This window comes from Mustela erminea, chromosome 4 (assembly GCF_009829155.1).
Source record: "Mustela erminea isolate mMusErm1 chromosome 4, mMusErm1.Pri, whole genome shotgun sequence".
NCBI classification, from domain to species: Eukaryota; Metazoa; Chordata; class Mammalia; order Carnivora; family Mustelidae; genus Mustela; species Mustela erminea.
In genome coordinates, this window is record NC_045617.1 from 89,026,526 (window position 1) to 89,047,869 (window position 21,344).

At 44.0% G+C, this 21,344-nt stretch overlaps 1 protein-coding gene across 19 annotated transcripts in view; it reads right to left on the bottom strand.

Moving 5' to 3' along the window:
* TRERF1 (transcriptional regulating factor 1) overlaps positions 1-21,344 on the bottom strand; it is a 202,762-nt gene that overhangs the window by 169,533 nt on the left and 11,885 nt on the right. The window contains exon 1 of one of the 19 annotated variants that reach the window (XM_032339972.1): positions 1,401-4,194. The exons of the other annotated variants lie outside the window; for them this stretch is intronic. The gene's annotated coding sequence lies outside the window, so the exon portion shown is untranslated. Of the gene's footprint in view, positions 1-1,400; positions 4,195-21,344 lie in introns of those variants that run through there. 19 annotated transcript variants of the gene reach the window in all.

Sequence of the window (21,344 nt, forward strand, 5' to 3'; positions counted from 1 at the left end):
CATTTTTACTGTATAGGAGAATTGATATTTTTCTAACACTGACTCTTTCCAGCCAAGATTATATTATCTTTCTGTTTAAGTATTTTATGTCCCTTCGCATAGCACTGAAGTCACATATAATTTTTGAAGCTTATAACTAGATAGTTCATCTCTTTTGTTGCTTACATAAATGGAATTTTTTCTTCCATCGTGTTTTCCAGTTGGGATATTGTTTATATGGGAGAGGTACTGATTTTATGCATTCATGATATATTCATCTACTTTAACAAATTCTCTGTCCTTAGTCTTGCCTCCTCCTTCTAGTTCTTATACCTCTTATTTCTTTCTCTTATCTAATTTTACCAGTTTATCCTTCCAAAACAAGGTTACAGAATTATGGTGCTGAATCATGATTTTATTGGAAATGTATCTACTACCCACCATTTCAATGCTAAGCAAAACTTGGCTACCAGTTTGACAAAGATCTATTTTCTCACAGTGAGGAAGTATCTAATTATTCTTATGTTATGAGTTTTTATTAGAAAGAGATGCTTAATTTTTCATAAATCTTTTCAGCATCTTAGACCCTTGAATATGATGAATTGTATTAATAGAAATCCTAAAATTAACCTATCCTTGCATTCCTTCTCTGAAACCCACATGCCTATGCAGTTCTTTCAGTGAACTGCTAGATTCTGTGTGCTAATCAGTAGTAGAATTTTGCATCAATATTCAAAACTGCGATCACTTTGTAGCTGTGTGTGCCCCTACAACTCTCTTGCCAGTATTTATTATGCTACGTTCACAAGAAGAATGTAAGCATTCCTTCTTTCTTTGCTCTAGCACAATTCAAGTAGTATTAGAATCACCTGCACCTTCAATATTTGAAAAACTTTACCTGTGAAACCCATCTGGTCTTATGACTATTTTAAGGAACAGCTCTTCAATAACGTTCTCAGTTTCTTCTATGGTAACTGATCTGTTTAAATTTTATTCTGTTCTGGTGTCAGTTTATTGCGGGTTTTTTTTAAAGAATGCATACGCTCATCTTCCATAAACTATTTCTAAACACAGAAAAAGATCCTACCAGTATACCTGTCAGAAGTAAATATAGCCTCCACCCCAAACCTTATCAGGACAATGCCAGTTCCTAATATCTGCATCTGTCCTCCCTGCCTCTCCTTAAAGAATCTATCTTTCCCCACCATCAGACTTATGTAAAAAGAGAAAGGACAGGTTTGCAATAAACCAGATACACGAGGGTACTCATTCTCTCCCTCTGGGACCATTATGGAAAGGCTATAGACAAGGGGCCCAATTCCCACCTCTCCTCTGTGGAGTCCCTTCCAATCTCTTCTAGGCTTCTTTTCAGAGCCCTCACCGATCCCCACCCCAACTGTGAAGCCAGCAACACAACTTACCCACTCATATCGAATCCTTGGCCTCTTGATGCTGGACAGCCTCAAGGAACCTACCGTGTTCATTCATCAGGCACCTGCTGCCATATAAGGGTCCCACGCTCTAATGAAAGTGTGTTATCTGAGCGAGGGGTTAAGACCAGCCCACAAAAACAACAAGGCTTCAGTAAGCAGCCCCAAATCACCAAGTACAAAACAGTGCAGCAGAGAAAACCAAGGGTGCAGAGAACAGAGAAATCACGGGACTACCAGGAAGGCAGTGGGAAAGATACTTCAGACACAGGACCCCGAGTCAGGTTCAAGGAGAATCAGCCCAGTGCAATCATGCTATACAGTGGGATGCTGCCTGGCCTCGGAAAGAGGCAGATAAACCTGGGCCCCGGGGTGTAGGAACCCCAGTGAGAGGTTTGGATATGACACAGCAGGCAATGGGAGGTACCATGGGCTCCTGTTCAGAGGAGCAACAGGAAGAAAGTGGTGTTCTGGTCATCCTCCCCACCACCACATTCTGTGATGCCAGACTTGCATTCAGAGAAATGACTAGCTATGCCAAGAACTCGGTTAGCGGAGGGGGGTAGGGGCACAGGAGATGTAAACCACAACCCTATACTGACGCCACAAGTGACAATGGACACACACACACGTCCACACAGACAAATCCAGGTTCTAATTAAAGACACTGGCTGGAAACCTACAGCAGCCCTAGGGTTCAAATATTTTATTGCACTACCCAATAAAAAACACATTGCCACAAATCTCTAACCTCAGGGGGCATCTGTGCTGGTCCAGTGCTTCTCAAATGTTAAAGTACACCCAGACCCCCTGAGAACCTTGTTTAAAATGCAGATCCAGACTCTGCCAGTGTGGGTTCTGCGTTTACTCTAAGAAGCTCCCAGGGGATGTGGGACACCACTGATTCAAGGACCATGCTTGGAGAAGCAAAGGACTAGAGGAAACAGAGGCTCTAGTGGGCTCCCAGGCAGCAGGTCACGGGCATTAACTACAGGTGGAGAGAAAGCTGAGAGCAGATCACCCAAACTAACCAACTCATTTTCTTTTTGATAAATTCACCACGGGGGTTCAGTGCCAGGCAGGGCTCCCTCAACGCCATTAGTAAATGGAAACCGCCCCCCATTTCACAACTACCATCTAATTACTCTCCCTGTAACCTTCCACAGCAGCCCTAAAGCCAGCTCTTTCAAGCGCTGATGCCACTAATCAAGCCATAAAGCCTTAAAGCTCATATTATGAGCCTTGATAACAGAGGGTAAAACAAACTCCATCAATTGCCTTCCATCCCAGCTGAGGCCATCCATCAGGTTAACTGGCTGCATTTGCATGACACCCCAGGTAAAGGAAAAACACAGCTAACCCATGAGGATATCCTATTCTGGATGGGTCCCGTACGAGAAATTTATCTGCTCTCTTAACGATCCTCTGAGAAGATCCTGGAAACTGATCACAATCCACCATAATCCTAGCGATTTCTTTGCTATCCACATCTCCTTGGGTAATTTGGAAGCCTGGAAGAAGCTTCTCCCCACCCCTCCTATCTCCCCACTCCTTCCGTGGCATCCCCTCCCCTCAATTGTTGCCTACTTAGGCACAGAATGACCGACTTCAAATCGACCCCATCACAAACCACAGAGCTCCTCAACACAGTTCAATTCTTAAATCAGATGGCTTGTGTTTCAAGATGCATGCCTGTACCACTTGGAGATGAGGCGACTGGTCGATCCATGGAGCCACAGTAACAGAAACTATTCAAAGTAGACTTGGATCGTACCTCCATGTGACTCATGAAAACACACACAAACATCAGTTCAATGACTCAGACATGTAAAGCATATACAATCTGAGCACCTACTCGGCACTATGGGGATTCAGAAAACAAAAATCTCTGAACTTGAGGAACCAGTCAAAGAGAAGATGAAGTTCTTCATGGCCATGTAGCAACTGTACTTTAAGTTCCATGATGGTTGGCACCCATCAAGCTGGAGAGCTTCCTACACTTGTGGCCTAAAGTCTACAGAACATGGTCAACGACAGCTCTAAGAAGATGAGGCCATTGACTCTAGAAGGAAATTAGCCTTAGGACCTGCTCTGTTTGGGGATAGTATTCCTGCCATGAGCTGACTAAGTGATATGTGAAGAAGAATTAATTTCCTCCAGTGACCGTGAGCAAGTAACTAACCAAAGATTACACAGAGAGCTTTAAAGCTGGAAGCAGAACCCGAGTCGCTCAATTCCCAGATCAAGGTTCTTTCAACTAAATCCCACTCCTCTCACCTCTGCTTTGGAATTTCCCCATAAATTCAGAATTTGAAGTTGGCCACTTCTTTGGTTTTTATTCACCCCAACCTCAACCAACTTTTAGGACTGCTTTTCCTTGAGAAAGCAACATAGTTTAGCCCATATGAAAGCTGGTCCCATTCTGCTCTCTATGGGATGGGTCAAAGGCAAAACAAAGTCACATTCCCTCTTCAGGACTTAGTATCCTCTTCTATAAAATGAGGAGTTTAGTGGAGATGACCTCCAAGATCCTTTCCAGCTTTAAATAAAATCAGTGCAAGCTTCACTTTGGAGCCATGGTCCCACATGTCATCCTGTTTTGTGCAAGCAGGATGGGCTGGTACAGGCAACTGATAAGAAGCTACTGTTCATGCAAAACAAAAACAAAAACAAAAACAAAAACCTGTCCACCAATCACCTCCCATGGTGTGCACAGAGCCTCTCAAGACCACATTGGAACAGAAACAGCCACCTGCCAGCTATCTTCACAAACTTGCCAGGAAGAATTCTTTTTTTTTTTTTTTTTTTTAAAGATTTTATTTATTTATTTGACAGCGAGAGATCACAAGTAGGCAGAGAGGCAGGCAGAGAGAGAGGAAGGGAAGGAAGCAGGCTCTCTGCCGAGCAGAGAGCCCGATGCGGGACTCGATCCCAGGACCCTGAGATCATGACCTGAGCCGAAGGCAGCGGCTTAACCCACTGAGCCACCCAGGCGCCCGCCAGGAAGAATTCTTAATTAAAGTTTTTGTTGCATTGCACCATCATTTCCTTTTTAATGACTTTTTAAAAATTATAAAATTGATGTGTGCTTGTTACACAAAACAAGAAAACATTTTTTCATATCTTTTTAAAATCATGAAATAAATGTACATTCATTACAGAAAACTTGTTAAAAGAAAACTCCACTTGTAAACAAGTCTACAACTATGTTAACTAAGTAAGTTGTACTCTAATCAAGGATCAAAGAAACCCAAGAGTTGGACTGCCTTTCGACAGGAACAGGTTGCATTCCTAGCTACACCATAAAACATCTGTGGGAATAATCAGGGATCCACAGTACTGATCCAATCCAATCCCCCATCACCACTGTCCCACAGGTGCAACTCAGCCTCTGCTCAAAGACTTCCCACTCTCCACCCGTTTTCCAGGCTTTGGGAAAGCTCCATCAATGCTTCTTCCTATAGTAGACATTCATTATATGCTTAGGCCTGTAAAAGGCCTGCAGTTGGGTTCAATTCCAGACTCACATGCTCCATGACTCTGGGAGAGGCACTTAGCTTCTCTGACCTTGATATCCTCATCTTTAAGATGGGAATGATAATATCTGCTTGAAAGAGTTGTCCTGAGATTTAAATGAGAAAATGTATGGAAAGCACTTAGCAGAGTGCCTGGCACGGTATAAGCGCTCCATAAATAGTAAGGACTATTATTAAATGGTAGCTTGTAACAAAGACTTTCAAACTTTCTCCACCTTACCTCTAAAACGAAATTATACTTTTTATCATGACTCAGTACCTAAAATATCTATATATCCATATAAATATATAAAATGGAACAAATATTTTCTCTCTTTTTTAAAAGATTTTATTTATGGGGCACCTGGGTGCCTCAGTTGTTGGGCTTCTGCCTTCGGCTCAGGTCTTGCTCCCAGGGTCCTGGGATCCAGCCTGGCTGGCATCAGGCTCTCTGTTTCTCAGGAAGCCTGCTTCTCCCTCTCCCACTCCCTCTGTTTGTGTTCCCTCTCCCACTGTCTTGCTCTATCAAATAAATAAATAAATATTTTTTTAAAAAGGACTTTATTCTCTCTCTGTCAAATAAATAAATAAATAAATCTTTAAAAAAATAAAAAAAGATTTTATTTATTTGACAGAGAGAGAGAGACAGCAAGAGAGGGAATACAAGCAGGGGGAGTGGGAGAGGAAGAAGCAGGCTTCTTGCCGAACAGAGTCTGACTCAGGGCTTGATCCCAGGAACCCTGGGATCATGAACTGAGCTGAGGCAGATGCTCAACGACTGAGCCACCCAGGTAACCCTGAACAAACATTTTCAAGAAACAATGTTGACCCATACATCTCTGATCCACAGGAAATTTATCTTCCCGTTTTATTCTTTCCTTTCCATTATATTTCATCTTTCTAAATTGCTGGTCTTCATCATTTAGTTAATTAGACAACGCACTAATGGACTGCAAACTGCAGTCTGAAAAACACTTGACTTATACTAAGACCAAATATCTCCTCCTGGAGCTCTCACCTCGGGCTTTCCTTTCTGGAACACACAGAACCACCCTGGTCCACCTGCTCACCTTCCAGGCACTCCCTGTTCTCTCACGCAGTCACTGCATACGGTCTGGCTTGCTGATCCCCCTTTATCCACATCCCCTCCTCTGGACTCTTTCTTTTCCTCTGCAAACGTTCCCCCTTAACCCCTGCTGCCGGGGAGGGCCACGCTCAGTCAGCAGGTGCTCTGTGCCCCCGATGGTTTCCATGTCACCTCGGGTCACACAGCCTGACAAGAGCATCTTTTCAAACCTTCCCACCAGATGAGCTATTCATCCCCAGAGGAGCACATCTTGGTTTCTTCCAGCCCATCCCCAACTCCCCTCTGGTGCTTTCATACAAAAAGTTGCTCCCTCTGCTCTCTCCTCTGTCCTTCCACAGATGACTTTCGGACGCCTCAAAGCCCATCAATGAGAAAAGCGAAAGTGAGGAAGAGTTTCGATATGTATGTGTGAGCCTGAGTCTACAACCAAAAAGTGCTCCCCTCTTACTCATCTCTGAACTACCTCTGCCTGCTAAACCTGGAACCGGAGAAGGCCTCATCACAGCGCCACATCAGTCTCTTCATGGGGAAGGGGGCCCTGTGACCAGGAATCTCACAGCTGGCTGCAAACACAGCCGCCCTCCAAGCTAACATCCGCCGACACCACTCTCGGGGGCAGGAAACGGCAGCGATCACGACACACAGGCCACAGTTTCCCATATCCCATCTGCATTTGTGGTCATCGAAAAAGGCGTTCAGGGTAAAAAAAAAAAAAAAAAATACATAAAATGCACACAGAGGCACCTAGGGTCACTACTCCGATAGGTAATGTTTTGTAATTTGGGTTAAAAAAAAAAAGCTTCCAAAGCAATCGGCAAAAAAAAGGCTACAAAACACAAGCTGGCTCCTGGTTCCTCCCCCACTCCCTTCTCCTCACTGCGCTTTAAAAATAAAGAGCCAGTGTCCAGAGAAGCAGGTTCAAGAGACTGGCCCCACCAGAGGATCCTTCCAAACCCAACCCCCTGCCCCCGAAACAATGTATTTTAAATGTTCTGTTGACTTTAAAATGAATTCCAAAGGTAGTCCGCTCTATGGGCTGTGCAGGGTCTTGCTTTAGCTTCAACTGCAGACAGGTTTAAGATTCACTCTTACCCATGCACGCAGATGCTGTTCATTTCTTGTCACTATGGCCTAATGGCTCGTCACGTGACCACAATCTCATTCTCCAGCAGAAGAGCATTCAGGCTTCCAGCTTCCTGCTCACATCTACAGTGCTCCAAGGAGGAACATTCTCAGGACACATCTCCAAGTGCCCCTCTGAATGAGTTTCTCGTGATTTTGTACTCCGAGGAGTAGACCGGCCAAGTCACACAGTACACGCACATACAACTTTACAAGACAGCCCCAAACCATTCTCCAGGGTGGCTGCATCCGTTCAGGCTCCAAACCCGCAGTGCACATGAGACCAGGGGCCCTACACTCCCTCCAATGCTCGCTCAGCGAGGCTTCCTCATGTCTGGCCACCCAATGCTGATAAGATGGAATCTCGCCGTGAGCTGTATTCCCCGATTACTAATGAAATTAAGTGTCTTGTAAAAAGAAAGATCGTCTCCCAACCTAAAGCCCTGTACTTTTCTCTCACTGCTCTTATCACAGTCTATAATTAAACATTTGTGGGATTATTTGATTAAAGCCCATCGCCATGCCTGCTTTCTTCACCACTGCACGCTGTACAACGGAGTAGAGCCTCTGCGTAAGTGCCGAATGAATGAATGCATGAACGGCTGAGTCTATGAGATGATCCCATTGGTTGTCAGACTCTGATCTGATTTTATTAAAAGCCTGGGCTCAGGAATCTGGGTCTGACCTCCCCATCTGAGTTATCAAGGGAGTGGGGATAGAAATGATGGGAGGGAAAGGAGGGGAAGTCCAGTCTTGGTCCCGGGTAATTTCCGGGGCCTCCCCAGTAACAAGAACAGTAAAACGACTACTGCTGTGAGTTGCAGGCCTAACATGGGCCACTTGCTTCACACCAAACAATTACAGCTATCATTTACATAGAGCGCTCATAAACCAAGCACTGTGTAATGTGCTTACTGGACTATTCCGTCTGATCCTCACCACCTCCAGGGAATGGTATTACTATTTCTTTTAAAGAGTTATTTTGTTTGTTTGAGAGAGAGCCCACATGTGTGGGCAGGGGGAGGGGCAGGGGGAGAGAAAGAGAATCTCAAGCCCTCTCCCTGCTGAGCTAGGAGCCTGACATGGGGCTTGATCTGCCGTCCCTGAGATCATGACCAACCTGGGCCAAAACCAAGAGTCAGATGCTCAACCGACTGAGCCACCCAGGCGACACCCGCTATGGAACGGATATTATAGCCCCATTTTATAGCAAAGAAAACTGAGGCATAGAGAGGCTAAGAAGCACCCCGCTGTGGGGCGTAAGGGACAAACTCAAGAGTCAGAGGCACATCAAGGTCAGTCTGGCCCCAGAACCCATGCCCCTTCCACACACTGGCTGCCAACCCTGCCCCCTGGGCTTTTTATCTTCTCTGCACAGGACTGCTCTCCCTCCCCATCTACCCACAAAATCTCTGCAGATTCCAAGTTTGCTCCACAGCTTCCAAATGCTTTCCCTGCAGTGGGGGAGAGGTGCTTGAGTAAAAGATCACCCTGCTATCTGTCACTGAAACGTTTACCCTGAGAACACACTTACCTGGCAGGTCCCCGGCTACAGGGTGTGGACTGTCACCCCTTCGGCCGGCATGAGGATACCACCCTCGCCCGACTCTCCCAGCGTTCTCCCAAGTCAACACTTCTCACCAGGGGTGGTTCTGCACAGACTAGCTCCTTTTCAACTGGAAAAGGGTTTTTACTGCAACTGGAAACAAACACCTAAGAAATGCCTACTATACCGGGGCATCTAACAGGCCTTAACTCAGCAAGAAATATTACGTAGCCACTACAATTAAACAATCCAGCCCAATGCATGAAACTATGCATGTGAAATTGTTAAGTGAAAAGAAAACAAAAACAAAAACCAGCAACTCAAAAATGTATCTACGTGCCAAATTAAGTACACACCGTACCCTCAGACACCAGAGGGTACTATAAATAGAACTGTCTATGCAGAGGACCTTTCTCCAGTAAAGTTACTTACTTTCCATGAAGGTTTCCATGGCCCCCCTAAAGCTACTTGTAAAACTATTTACAACAGGTGTGGTCTCAAAGCAATGCTACTAACAGTAGCAAAGAATCATCCCCAGCAATAATGAAAGTTCCCTGAGGGTCATGATCAGGTCTATTTTGTTGATGGCTATATCTTTAATGAAGGGGTTGAAGGGGTCAGACCAGGGGACAGTAGCTGGCCTGCTGCCAATCCCACCACCTGCTTTTGTGAATAAAGTTTAATGGGTACACAGCCCCGCAATTCATCCAAACACGTTTTGTCTGTGATTGCATTTATGCTACAACAGCAAGACTGAGTACTTAGTACAGAGGACAGAGACATGGCTCCCAGAGCTGAAAATATTTACTCTCCGGCCTTTTAAAGAAAGTTTGCCAATGCCTAGCTTGGAGTCTGCATATAGTGAGGATTCAATAATGTGTACTGAATTAATTATTTCAAGTATGTCCAAATCAAGCTACTAGATAAGAACAAAAGACCTTATTTACCTAGGACACATAATAACAGATGTCTAACAACTGGGAAATCTACTCCTGTATATTTAAATCAAAAAGTGGGACTCCTGACACCCTCAGTAGGAGGGCTATGCCTTGAGCATTTTCTTCCACAGTGGAGATAGATTACACCAAATCACCTGCACCCAAGAGCTACAGGGAGAGACAGCTGGTGAGGGCTTGGCAGGCCATCTGAGGCCAGGAGGAGGAGCCAAGTCTGGGTAACTAGTCACCATGCGGTAATAATCTCATGTGGGGCTCAAAGCAGGATTTGGGCCTCCTTAGTCGTATATTCTAAACAACTAAGCTACAGGGCCCAAACGACCTAGGGTGAAGTCATTTTATTTATTTCCTATGTAACTTCTGGTGGGGACAATGCATCAGTAAACAATGGTAGGCTCAATTATTTTCCCCTTAATTTATTAGTATATCTGCATTATAATGCAACCGTGTATTTTTAGTTGTACAGACTTGATTATTCAGAGGCTGATCATTCAGCTGGTGGCTTTTTGAAGCTCATTATGGCCCCAGTACAGATGAGAGAAAGGAAATGAAAGGAGGTGAAACTCACATCAGTTGGTGTTGCTACTTTATTAGCAGATGAAATGCCAAGATTGGGGTGGAGGGGGAGGGAGAGGGTGAAAACCCAGGTCTCCAAGGCTGAAGCTCTCCCCAGGCCTCCCTTATCAGATCCCCACATCTCACTTACATCACTGTACGCTGACAGCCTATTGATAATTTTGTTATCCTGGCCTAGCCCTGTGACAACCCAAGAATATTACAGTTGACCCTTAAGCAACATGGGTTTGAATAGTGCAGGCCCTCTTGTATACGGGTTTTTTTCTGATAAATAATGATACAGTACTATAAATGTATGTTCCCTTCGCTGTGATTTTCTTTTTTTTTTTTTTTAAGATTTTATTTATTTATTTGACAGACAGAGATCACAAGTAGGCAGAGAAGCAGGCAGAGAGAGAGGAGGAAGCTGGCTCCCCGCTGAGCAGAGAGCCCGGCGCAGGGCTCGATCCCAGGACCCTGGGATCATGACCTGAGCCTAAGGCAGAGGCTTTAGCCCATTGAGCCACCCAGGCGCCCCTCACTGTGATTTTCTTAATAACATTTTCTTTCTTCTAGCTTCCTTTATCCTAAGAATACAGTATGCGCTACATGTAACACTCAAAATGCATGTTAAGTGCTTGTTATTGGTAAGGCTTGTTGTCAACAGCAGGTGATTAGCAGTTAAGTTTCTGGGGTGTCGAAAGTTATACACAGATTTTCGAATGCCCCCAAACATCCCCCAGTGTTCAAGAGTCAACTGTAGGGGCACCTGGGTGGCTCAGTGGGTTAAAGCCTCTGCCTTAGGCTCAGGTCATGGTCCCAGGGTCCTGGGATAGAGCCCCACATCAAGCTCTCTGCTAAGCAGGGAGCCTGCTTCCCCCCTCTCCCCCACCTGCCTCTCTGCCTACTTGTGATCTCTGTCAAATAAATAATTTAAAAATCTTAAAAAAAAAAAAAAAAAGAGTCAACTGTACCCTCTAAGCTCCCTTCCTTTGTTCACAGGGAGAAAACAAAAGTCTAAAGGAGATTCGCAGTTGAAGCTCTCGGATGAACAAAGCCTTCCTTGGCCTACTGAAGTCAGAGGACAGGTCTGCCCTGCTTGAGAAGCCAGAGCATGGATTCATTTAGGGAAATCTCTGGAAAAGAATGCTGGGAGGAGTCTGAGCCCCTTCCCCATCCACCACACACGTTAATTACTCCCAGCAGGTCTGCCCCCTTCCCAGGAACCCACAGATCCAGAAGTTCAACACGCTGGCTCAGAGCCACAAGGTTCCACACCCAAGCCCCCCCCATCCCTGGTGGGATCCCTCCTGCAGCAGAATGAGTACTGAGTGACCCAGAGCCCAGGCCCACAGGCCCTTCAAGCCTATTTGTACTGTAACCACTGCTGAACACATCAACAAAATCCACTGGTTGTTTTAAGTGAAAACTAAAAGTCACACCCACAGAGGACCACAAGTCTACTTTCTCCTTAGGCCATTATTCCTCCACCTGAACCATATAAAACACACCTCACTGCTCTCCCTTCTCACCAGCCTGCCACCTCTTACCCCTTCTATCCTGACTCCTGGTGACTGGAGAAACCCTTCAATGTGGGAAGGCAGCATTTTCTATTCTGGCTGACAAGAAACTCTCCAGCTGGTTGTACCCCTTGAGGCCCGGGAACCCCTGCTTACCTCGACCCTGGGGGCTTCAAGGCCGTCCTAAGGGAACCAACCCCATGAGACAACCACAACCACGGACGGGGGAAATGGAAGGAAGTACCCTCCATGGCTGCCTCCTCGCACTTTCCCTGGGGCCTTAGCTCTGTCAGATTTTGAAGCATAATGAGTTTTGTTTCATAACAGTCTTAAATGAACTGGAAGGGGGAAGGGGATGACAATGATAAAAATCTTAATTAAAAAAATTCCTACAGGCAAAGACTTTTCAGATCCTAAGATGTGATAAAAGTCTCTTGAGCTGGGGGCCCTACAGAGCCCCCAGGAGCCCAGCACTCAACAAACATCTCCTGGGGGCCTACTATGCGCCTGGCCCCATGCTGGGTGCTTAGGGTCGGCAGAGAATAAACACAGAAAGATCTCTGGCTTCTCGGGGCTCATGTTCTAGAAGGGAGGAGACAGTAAAGATAAGAAATAAGTAAACTATATGGAATCCTAGATGGTTAAAGTGGTTTTTTTTTTTAATGATTTTATTTATGTATTCGAGAGAGACAGAGATAGGGAGAGAGAGCATGAGCAGGGAGGAGAGGGAGAAGAAGACTCCCCACTGAGTAGGGAGCCCATCAAGGGGCTCGATCCCAGGACCCCGGGATCATGAGCCAAGCCGAAGGCAGACACCTAACAGACTAAGCCACTCAGGTTCCCCTTAAGTATTTCTAAAAAAGACAAAGAGCAGATAAAGGGAATGGAAAACTCAGGCAAAATGTATTAAAGGGGATGGGAAATTCAGCACTGAATACAGTAGAGAGGAAAGCCTCAGTGAGAAAGGGACACCTGAGAAAAGACTTGAAGGGGAAGACAGTGAGCAATGCAGATGGGTATCTAGGTTCTGGAAGAGCAATCCAAGCATAGAAGACAGCCTATGCAAAGGCCCTAAGGCAAGAAGGTGCCAGGTACATCCAGGGAATGGTGAAGAGGCAGAATGTGGCTCAAGCAGAATGAGGGAAGGTAGGGGAGGGAGCAGAGTATCACCAGGCCACTGCAAGGACACTGGCTTTCACTGACTACAGTAGGGGCTGCTGAAAGGCTGCGAGCAGGGAAGGGACAAGTTCTCCTTCACTTCTCTGCCACCTAGTCATCCTTCCTACATAGCTCCTTCGATACCACTTAATCAACATGCTCAAAGCCACCTCACCCGCAAAGCTCTCTCTGATGAACCCCTGCAAGGTACAAACCCAACAACCCTAAGGAAACCAGTTATCCCCACATCCACCTCTCCCCCAAATCCATGTTATACCCAAAAGGGGAGATGAGCAGGAAGATGAAAGAGGGGAATGGGTAGGAGGAAGACATAACAAGCAGAGAGGGACAGGAGACTGATGGGGACACTTACAGAAAGATCCAAAGAGAGGCAGAAAGACAAATGTCAATGACTTCTCCACTCTTCATCCACACCCCACAGTCCCTAAAGTCCAAAACACCAGTGCTTTATCAGGCAAGCCCTCTCTACACCTCTTTAACTATTTGTGCTCCTAACTGGAAGTGGAACTGGAGAAAGGGAGAAGAGAAAAGGATTACTTCACTCTGCCTCTCTAAATGGCAAAATGAGCAGCCAAACCACAGGTGGAGGCAGAATTCCCTGTCATTCGATCCACACCCAGAGTCCCCAACAGACACACTACAAGCCACCCGGCAAGCTTATCTGGTCAACCTATAAAGTGAGCTGTCCCTGCACAGACCCAGTCCCAGAAACAGCAATTTCTGTCCCTGGCACCTTGTACCCACATTCACACTCATCCCCCAGCAACCACAAGGCAGACGGTTAAAAAAAAAAAAAAAAAAAAAAAAAAAAGGTCAATTAAGAAAAGGCTGGGGCAGCTCTGGAATAAGCTAAAATGGGGGGAAAAGGAAGTGATAAGTTAGAACAATTAGCTCCAGGTGGTACAGGGGAGGAGCCAAAACCATGGGCTCTAGAGTAGGAACTCATGGCTCAGCTCTGCCACTGACAGGCTGTGTGACCTTGGAAGTTACTTGGGTGACCTTGGGCAAGTTATCTACCCTCCTGTGCTCAGAGTCCTCATCTTTAAAACCATTATCATTATTAGTACCGGTGTCCTAGGGCCCTTAGGAGAATTAAAATTAGTATTATAAAGCATATAAAAGAATGCCTGGCACATGGTAAGCACTAAATGAATATTTTTAAAGAAATAAAAACACTTTGGAAAAAGGAATGTTTCTCTCTGGACCATCTGAGATAGAAAAGTTTTGTATTTATTTTTGTACCTGACATATACATGGAAACAATCGCTACTGATTAATATTTTCAACTCTGATCATTCATAGTCCATGCTTTTAAAATATATTAAGATGCTCTGGCACAAAGACATTTACTGCAGCATTATTTTTTTAAAAGCAAGTTATGGGAAATGACCTAAGCATCCAACATTAGAAAAATGGTTGAGTAGATTATAAAAGCCATAGCAAACAGTTTTGTGCGGATATTAAAAATCACCTAATGAAGAATTTTTAAAAATTCATTTATTTATTTGAGAGAGAGTGAGTAAGCGGGATGGAAGGGGGAGGGGCAGAGGGAGAGAATCCAGAAGTAGGCTCCCCACTGAGCACAGAGTCCTGATCCCAGGACCCTGAGATCATGACCTGAGCTGAAAACAAGACTCAGGTGCTTCACCACCTGAGCCACCCGGGCACCCACCCCCCATGAAGAATTTTTAAAGACATACAAAATACTTAAAATGTCAAATGATAAAAGATTAAAAAAAACTAGACTTCACTTTCAACTGTCATGACACAACTGCTATTAGATTAATCCTCCTGTATAGAACAAGTATAAAAGATAGATAAAATATGAAATAATAATAATAATAACCATAATAACTGTTGAAGCTATGGGAGTACAACAAGGCAGCCAGGCCGGGAAGGACGATTCCCCTAGAAGAAAGAGAACCTTGGTGAGGTACATATCAATCGCTGATATTTCTCCCCAGAACATGTGCTGATCTGGTATAACAAACACTGAGGGAAAAGGCAGCAAGATACAGCATGCTGCAGCTCTCTCCCTGGACAAGGAAACAAAAGCTGCAGTTCAGGGCTATAATGACATCCAGGATTTAAGACCCAAGATCTCAGGGAAAAATGAACCACTCATACATAAACCCAATGTTCAATAATTTCCCCTCAAGGCATTTGATGACACTGAAACCACCTGTGTACAGAGCTAGGTCCTAGAAATCCAAACCGGAAAAAAAAAAAAAAAAAGTTAAAAAACTGAAAAGCTAAGCAGAGATTTTGGTAGTCTCCCAGAGGTAGAAAAACAAATTGTGAATATCAGGGTCTATCAAGGAAGCGGGACCCCAATAAACACTCACTCTAAAAGCAAGGGCAGATCAAAAGTAGACCAGCCTTAACAGAATCAAGGTGACCCAACATCCTGAGCTTTTTCCATCTGAAATGCCCAGCATTCAAACAAAAATTACCAAGCACATCAGGACCAAACAAAGAGAAAAATACAATCATTAAAAACAATCAGAAACTGGGCGCCTGGGTGGCTCAGTGGGTTAAGCTGCTGCCTTCGGCTCAGGTCATGATCTCAGGGTCCTGGGATCGAGTCCTGCATCGGGCTCTCTGCTCAGCAGGGAGCCTGCTTCCCTCTATCTCTCTCTCTCTGCCTGCCTCTCCATCTACTTGTGATCTCTCTGTCAAATAAATAATAAACATTTTTTAAAAATCTTTTAAAAAAATCAGAAACTATCTTTTTTATAAATAAGATATTTACAAACAAAATAAATTAAGAATTTACTAGATAGGTTGGACAACAAACAGGAAAGAGATGACTCATGAAGTGGAAAATAGATTAATAGAAAAAATACTCATATTGAAGCACAGAAAATACAAAAACAAGCTTCAGGGACCTGTCAGATACCACAAAAGAGTCTAACAAATGCAAAGACAAAGAAGAGGAGAAAAATAATGGGGCAAAAGCAATTTAAAGAGAACTCCCCCCAAATTTTCTAAAATGGACTTTAAATCAAGCCATAAATTCTAAAAGCTCTCCAAACTCCATGGGGGATACATACAAAGAGAGCCACACTTAATGTACACCATAATGCAATTGCTTTAAAAAAAAAAAAAAAAAAAGCTAAAGAGAAAAGAAAATATTACTTTCAAAAGAAACACAATAAAACTGACAGATGACTTTTTAACAGAAATGCAGGAAGCCAGTGGACAATGGAACATTATCTTTAAGGAATTAAAAGGAAAAAAAAAAAAGGCAACCTAGACTTCTATACCTGGTGGAAATATCCTCCAAATAAAAGGGGAAAGACATTTTCAGACAAACATAAATTGAAAGACTAGGGCACCACCAGACACCCCCTATGCATGCTTACACACACACACACACACACACACAACTAAGGGGGTTTCTTCAGAAAGAAGGAAATTAATCTGAGAGAACATCATGAGCACGGTCATTCAAGAAGAAACAAAGAACACCACAGAGATCTACATATTTATGGAGATTAATCTAAATTATTATTGACTTTTTAAAACAACATCCCTTGGGGTTTAATGTAGAGAGAAGATTAAAATCACAAGACCACAAGAGGCATAAAGGAGGTAAAGGGAGCCTAAGTGTTGTAATAAGTAGCTTGAACCAATCAGGAAATGGTTAAAGGATTGACTTAGGGTCAGCTCTAAAACAAACAAACAAACTCACACCCAGAAAGCCTCCAACTATGCAAAGATATAGATATATATATATGTATTTGTTTTATATATATATATATATATATATATATATATATATATATATGGGAAAAGAAAACACTAGAAAGGAACACACCATTTTTTTAAAAACAGAGGTTCTATTTAGATGATGGAATGCTGTCTGGTTTTCATTCCCTTTCTACTTTTCAGCATTTTCAATAGAACAACTTTTTTCTCCCTATTTCATTTCATACAACACTTGGACACTATTATACTTGTGGGAGGTAAAAGGAGCTTCCTTTCCTTATAAAGTTTCAAACAGAACAAATTCCTAAAACTTTCAACAGGGACCCCGTAATTCTGCAGTCGACTGCTAACAACGATTATTTACATGAGTGGAGAATCCTGGTCGCCTGTCAATACAAACCAGCTATCTGACACACCCCATGCCCTGGGCAGGGATGTGTGTGGTGAGAAGAAAGTACTTCTCAAGTCTCTGCATAAGCATAAAGAAATTCTAACTTGGCTGAAAGCAGCACTTTCAATAATAATTCAGGTCATCTGCACAGTCTTTCTACAACAGAAACCCAAAGATCCTGCTAAATTTATAAATAGTAGTTACCAGCAGGAGACCTTTGTACCCCACCTTGCAGCAGGAAAAAAATGAGCCCCAGAGAAGAGCTGTAGTCCATGGTAGAAAGGGTAACCCACACTACACAAGAATTACCATTTTTTGAAAAAATAGTATTAGAGCTAGTGAAGGAAGGTCAGTACTCTCACATGCTAGTCGGATGAATGAAAATTAATTTTTAAAAATGTTTTGAAGAACAATTAGGAAATATTACTGAGAACCTTAAAAACACCCATTATCTTTAACACAGCAATTCTCCTTTCCAGGGATTTATCCTAAGAAAATTATCTGAGATGTGATCAAAGATTTATGCACAAGGATGTCTATCGAAGCATTATTTATAATGGAGTGATAAACTAAATTTCTAATAATAGGAGTTAGGAAAATAAATTCTGGGACCCAGTGCCTGGCACACAGGCACACTATTTCTGGTGCTCCAGAAATATTTGTTGAACATAAAATCCATATGAGAATATACTAAAAAAACTATAAAAAAAAAAAAAGGACCCAAAGAATATTTAATGAACAAAATATTAACATTAAATCTCATTCAAAATTAGCCCAATACTATTTTCAGGCTTAATATCATAGCTAATGTCTACTGAGAACTTACTAAGTGCCAGGCATGTTTTACACGTATCCGTTCGTTTCATCTCACCCAACCCCATTATTTCCATGAAGTGAAGGATTCTGGATCCAAAGCCAGGCATGTCTGACTCCAGAACTTAAACTATTAATCAACAGACTATGCTGCCTAGAAAAAATACTGGAAGGAAGTTACTAAAAAGGTAAGAGGAAGGAATTAAAGACAACTGGTATTTTCTTCCTAAGGCCTACCAATATTTTCCAAATGCTCTATAGTCACCTCGCACTACCTGTAGTCTCCTTGTCCAAACTAAAAAGTTCTATGAACTTTTCACTTATCATTTACACAATTTCAGTGGAAAAGTCTTAGCTCCAAAGGGGTTTTGAATCATGTCCTTCTCCAGGTCTTAAAAGCAGGAGAACATATGAGCCATACATTCTGACCAGGAAAGGGAATGGGCTGAGAGTGTGCTCAACCGACCATGCTGCCCATGACCTCCATTGCACATACACACATCACTATCTGGCTGACAAGGTGCTGTTTCATACACATATTCTGCCATTAATCTTCCCAATGACACCTCTGAGTAGATGTGACCATCTCAGGAAACGGAGCTTTAGGAAGGTGAAGTGACTTTCCCAAGGTCATGCAGAGCACTTAGCTCTGATCAAGGTTCCACCTACCATGTGTCTAGCCACCAACCATTCCCCCAAATCGTGGTGACTGCAAAGTTTGGGAGATAAACCAAAGTCTCCCAAAGGAGACAAGGGAGATCTGTGGGGCAGGGCGCGCACGCGCGCGCGCGCACACACACACACTGTGCCCAAAACCCAGATACAACCCTGGGACCCAACCATCTCAATGCTTTGCTCCTTCACAAAACAATTCTGCAGAAGAGTAAAGTATATGGCTTTGTATTTGTCAAAGCACTTGTGCATCCTTTCTCTCCTTTGATTCTTAAAATAAGCCTTTTCAACCAGAAAAGCAAAAGTACTGAGAATAAGGGAAATGAGGCTCGGAGAGTTACACCGCTATCCAGGAGTACCCCACGAGGGTCAGTGTGGTGTCCCTTCTCCGTATTATCCTGGCCACATTCTGAACTGAACTCAGGCCACACTGTCTGGTAAGGCTAACTGGGAGGCAGGAGGAGGAAAGGGGAAAAGCATCTGCTTTTACAGTCACACAGGTCTGGATTCCTGGGTTTGAATCCCTGCTAATCACGAGACCTTGAGCAAGTCTGTTCATCCCTTTGTCCCCCCACTTGCCTCCCTTGTTTAGTAAGGATAATAATGCCTTCTCCATCGAGTTGCTGTGAGGCTTTAATGAGGTCCTATATATAAAATGATGGCATGTGTCTGCACTTAGGAGGTAGCTGTCACATTCTGAAATGCATCCTATCCCCAAACATACAGTGTGAGGTCACCACGTCCAGAAGAGCACCTTACCTCACCTTCCTAAAGAAAATAATCCTCTTAATGTTTCTCTAATTCTGCTATCCTGGTTCCTTTCCACTCAAAGAGCCTAGATTGATCTCAGTTACTTTCCAGACTCCTTTGCAAAACTCTGTACAAGTCTTCTTAAATTTAGGCCCCCAGAAGTGTCCTCCAAGGAGAATCCATCATGGGCTGAAAAAGACAGTAGGCTAAAACCCCAGCCTCTGTGCTCTGTGCGTCAGATTTACTACAAGGGGTCAGACATGGAACCATACTGAGTAAAGTATACCCTGAGGGGAAACTACCCTGAAGAGAAAAGAACAGGTGAGCACCCGGCAGGGTGAGGGTGAGAGGGTGAGGGGATAAGGGGGTGGAGATGCTCACCATCTACAAAAGTAGAGACCAAGGCTGGGGCCCCCTAAGAAGAAAGAGGTTGGGCGCCTGGGTGGCTCAGTTGGTTAACCAACCGCCTTCAGCTCAGGTCATGATCCTGGAGTCCCGGGATCGAGTCCCACATAGGGCTCCCAGCTCTAAGGGGAGTCTGCTTCGCTCTCTGACCTCCCCTCTCATGCTTTCTCTCACAGTCTCTCTCTCAAACAAAGAAATAAAATCTTAAAAAAAAAAAAAAAAAAAAAAAAAAGAAGAAGAAGAAGAAGAAAGAGGTTGAGGGTACCCAGAAGAAGTGGAAGGGAATGTTTTCTGCAGCTTCCCTTAGAAACGAACAGGAACATCCAAAATGGAGACAGGAATGGTAGGAAACCCTGACTTGGCAAGATGGTGACATTACTCCTCAAACTCGCTAGCATAGCTAAGGAGTAGAGACCTTTCCCTTCCTGCTCCTGTCCTCCGAATACTTTCTTACCTCATCTCAGTCTACAACCTCAGCCCCTCCAGCCTATCCTCCATACCTTTGACCGACAGTTCTTTTTTTTTTTTTTTCTTAAGGATTTTATTTATTTATTTGACAGAGAGAGATCACAAGGAGGCAGAAAGGCAGGCAGAGAGAGAGGGGAAGCTCCTTGCTGAGCAGACTCGATCCCAGAACCCCAAGATCATGACCTGAGCCGAAGGCAGAAGCTTAACCCACTGAGCCAACCAGGCACCCCTGACTAACCTTTCTAATACAGAAATCTGACTTGTCCACTTTCCCCCCACACCTCTCCTCACTTCAAACTCTTCAGTGAAGGGTTTGCCTACAAGGTCAAGTCTAAGATTCCTATCATGGTATCAGGTCCTCCCAGCCCAATCCCTTCTCACCTCTCCAGCCTCATCACCTGCAATTACGACTGGGAACTTCGTATGTGCTGGGCCCTGACTGGTTGCTGGGGACACAACGATACACAAGACGTGGCACAAAAATGAACACAACCTATCTCATGCCCTTTAGAAAATGAAAGTCCTCATAGGCAGACAGACACAGAAAGGATCACTGCAATCCAGGTGGGCAGTGGGATGGCGACCTACCCTGGGGTGCACAGGGAAGGCCTCTGGAGGAAGTAGGAATGAGCTAGGTAAGGGATAAAGAAGGAAAACATTGCTTGCAGAAGAAGCCTCACGGCAAAGTTCATGAGCAGTGCTACCTTACACAATTGTCTGCTCTAATGGAAATGTTCTACATGCATGCTCTCCAATATGGCAGCCACCCGCCACATGTAGCTAATGAGCACTTGACGTGGGGCTAGTGCCACGGGGGAAAACGAATATTTTATTTTATTTAATTTTTAATTAAACTTAAATGGCCATGCATGGGGCGCCTGGGTGTCTCCGTGGGTAAAGCCTCTGCCTTTGGTTCAGGTCAGGATCTCGGGGTCCTGGGATCGAGCCCTGCATCGGGCTCCCTGCTCAGTGGGAAGCCTGCTTCCCCACCCTCCGCCCGCCTATAGATCTGCCTACTTGTGATCTCTCTCTCTCTGTCAAATAAATAAATAAAATCTTTTTTTAAAAAAATGTTCATGCGTGGGCTAACGGCTACCATATTGGATAGCACAGTTCTAGAGCATTAATCTGAAGGTGATGGAAGATAACATTAGATGAGTAAGCTTTTTATTTCCTAGACAGAGAGAGAGCTTGAAGCAGGGGATAGAGAGGGAGCAAAGGGAGAGGAAAAGAATCTTAAGTAGG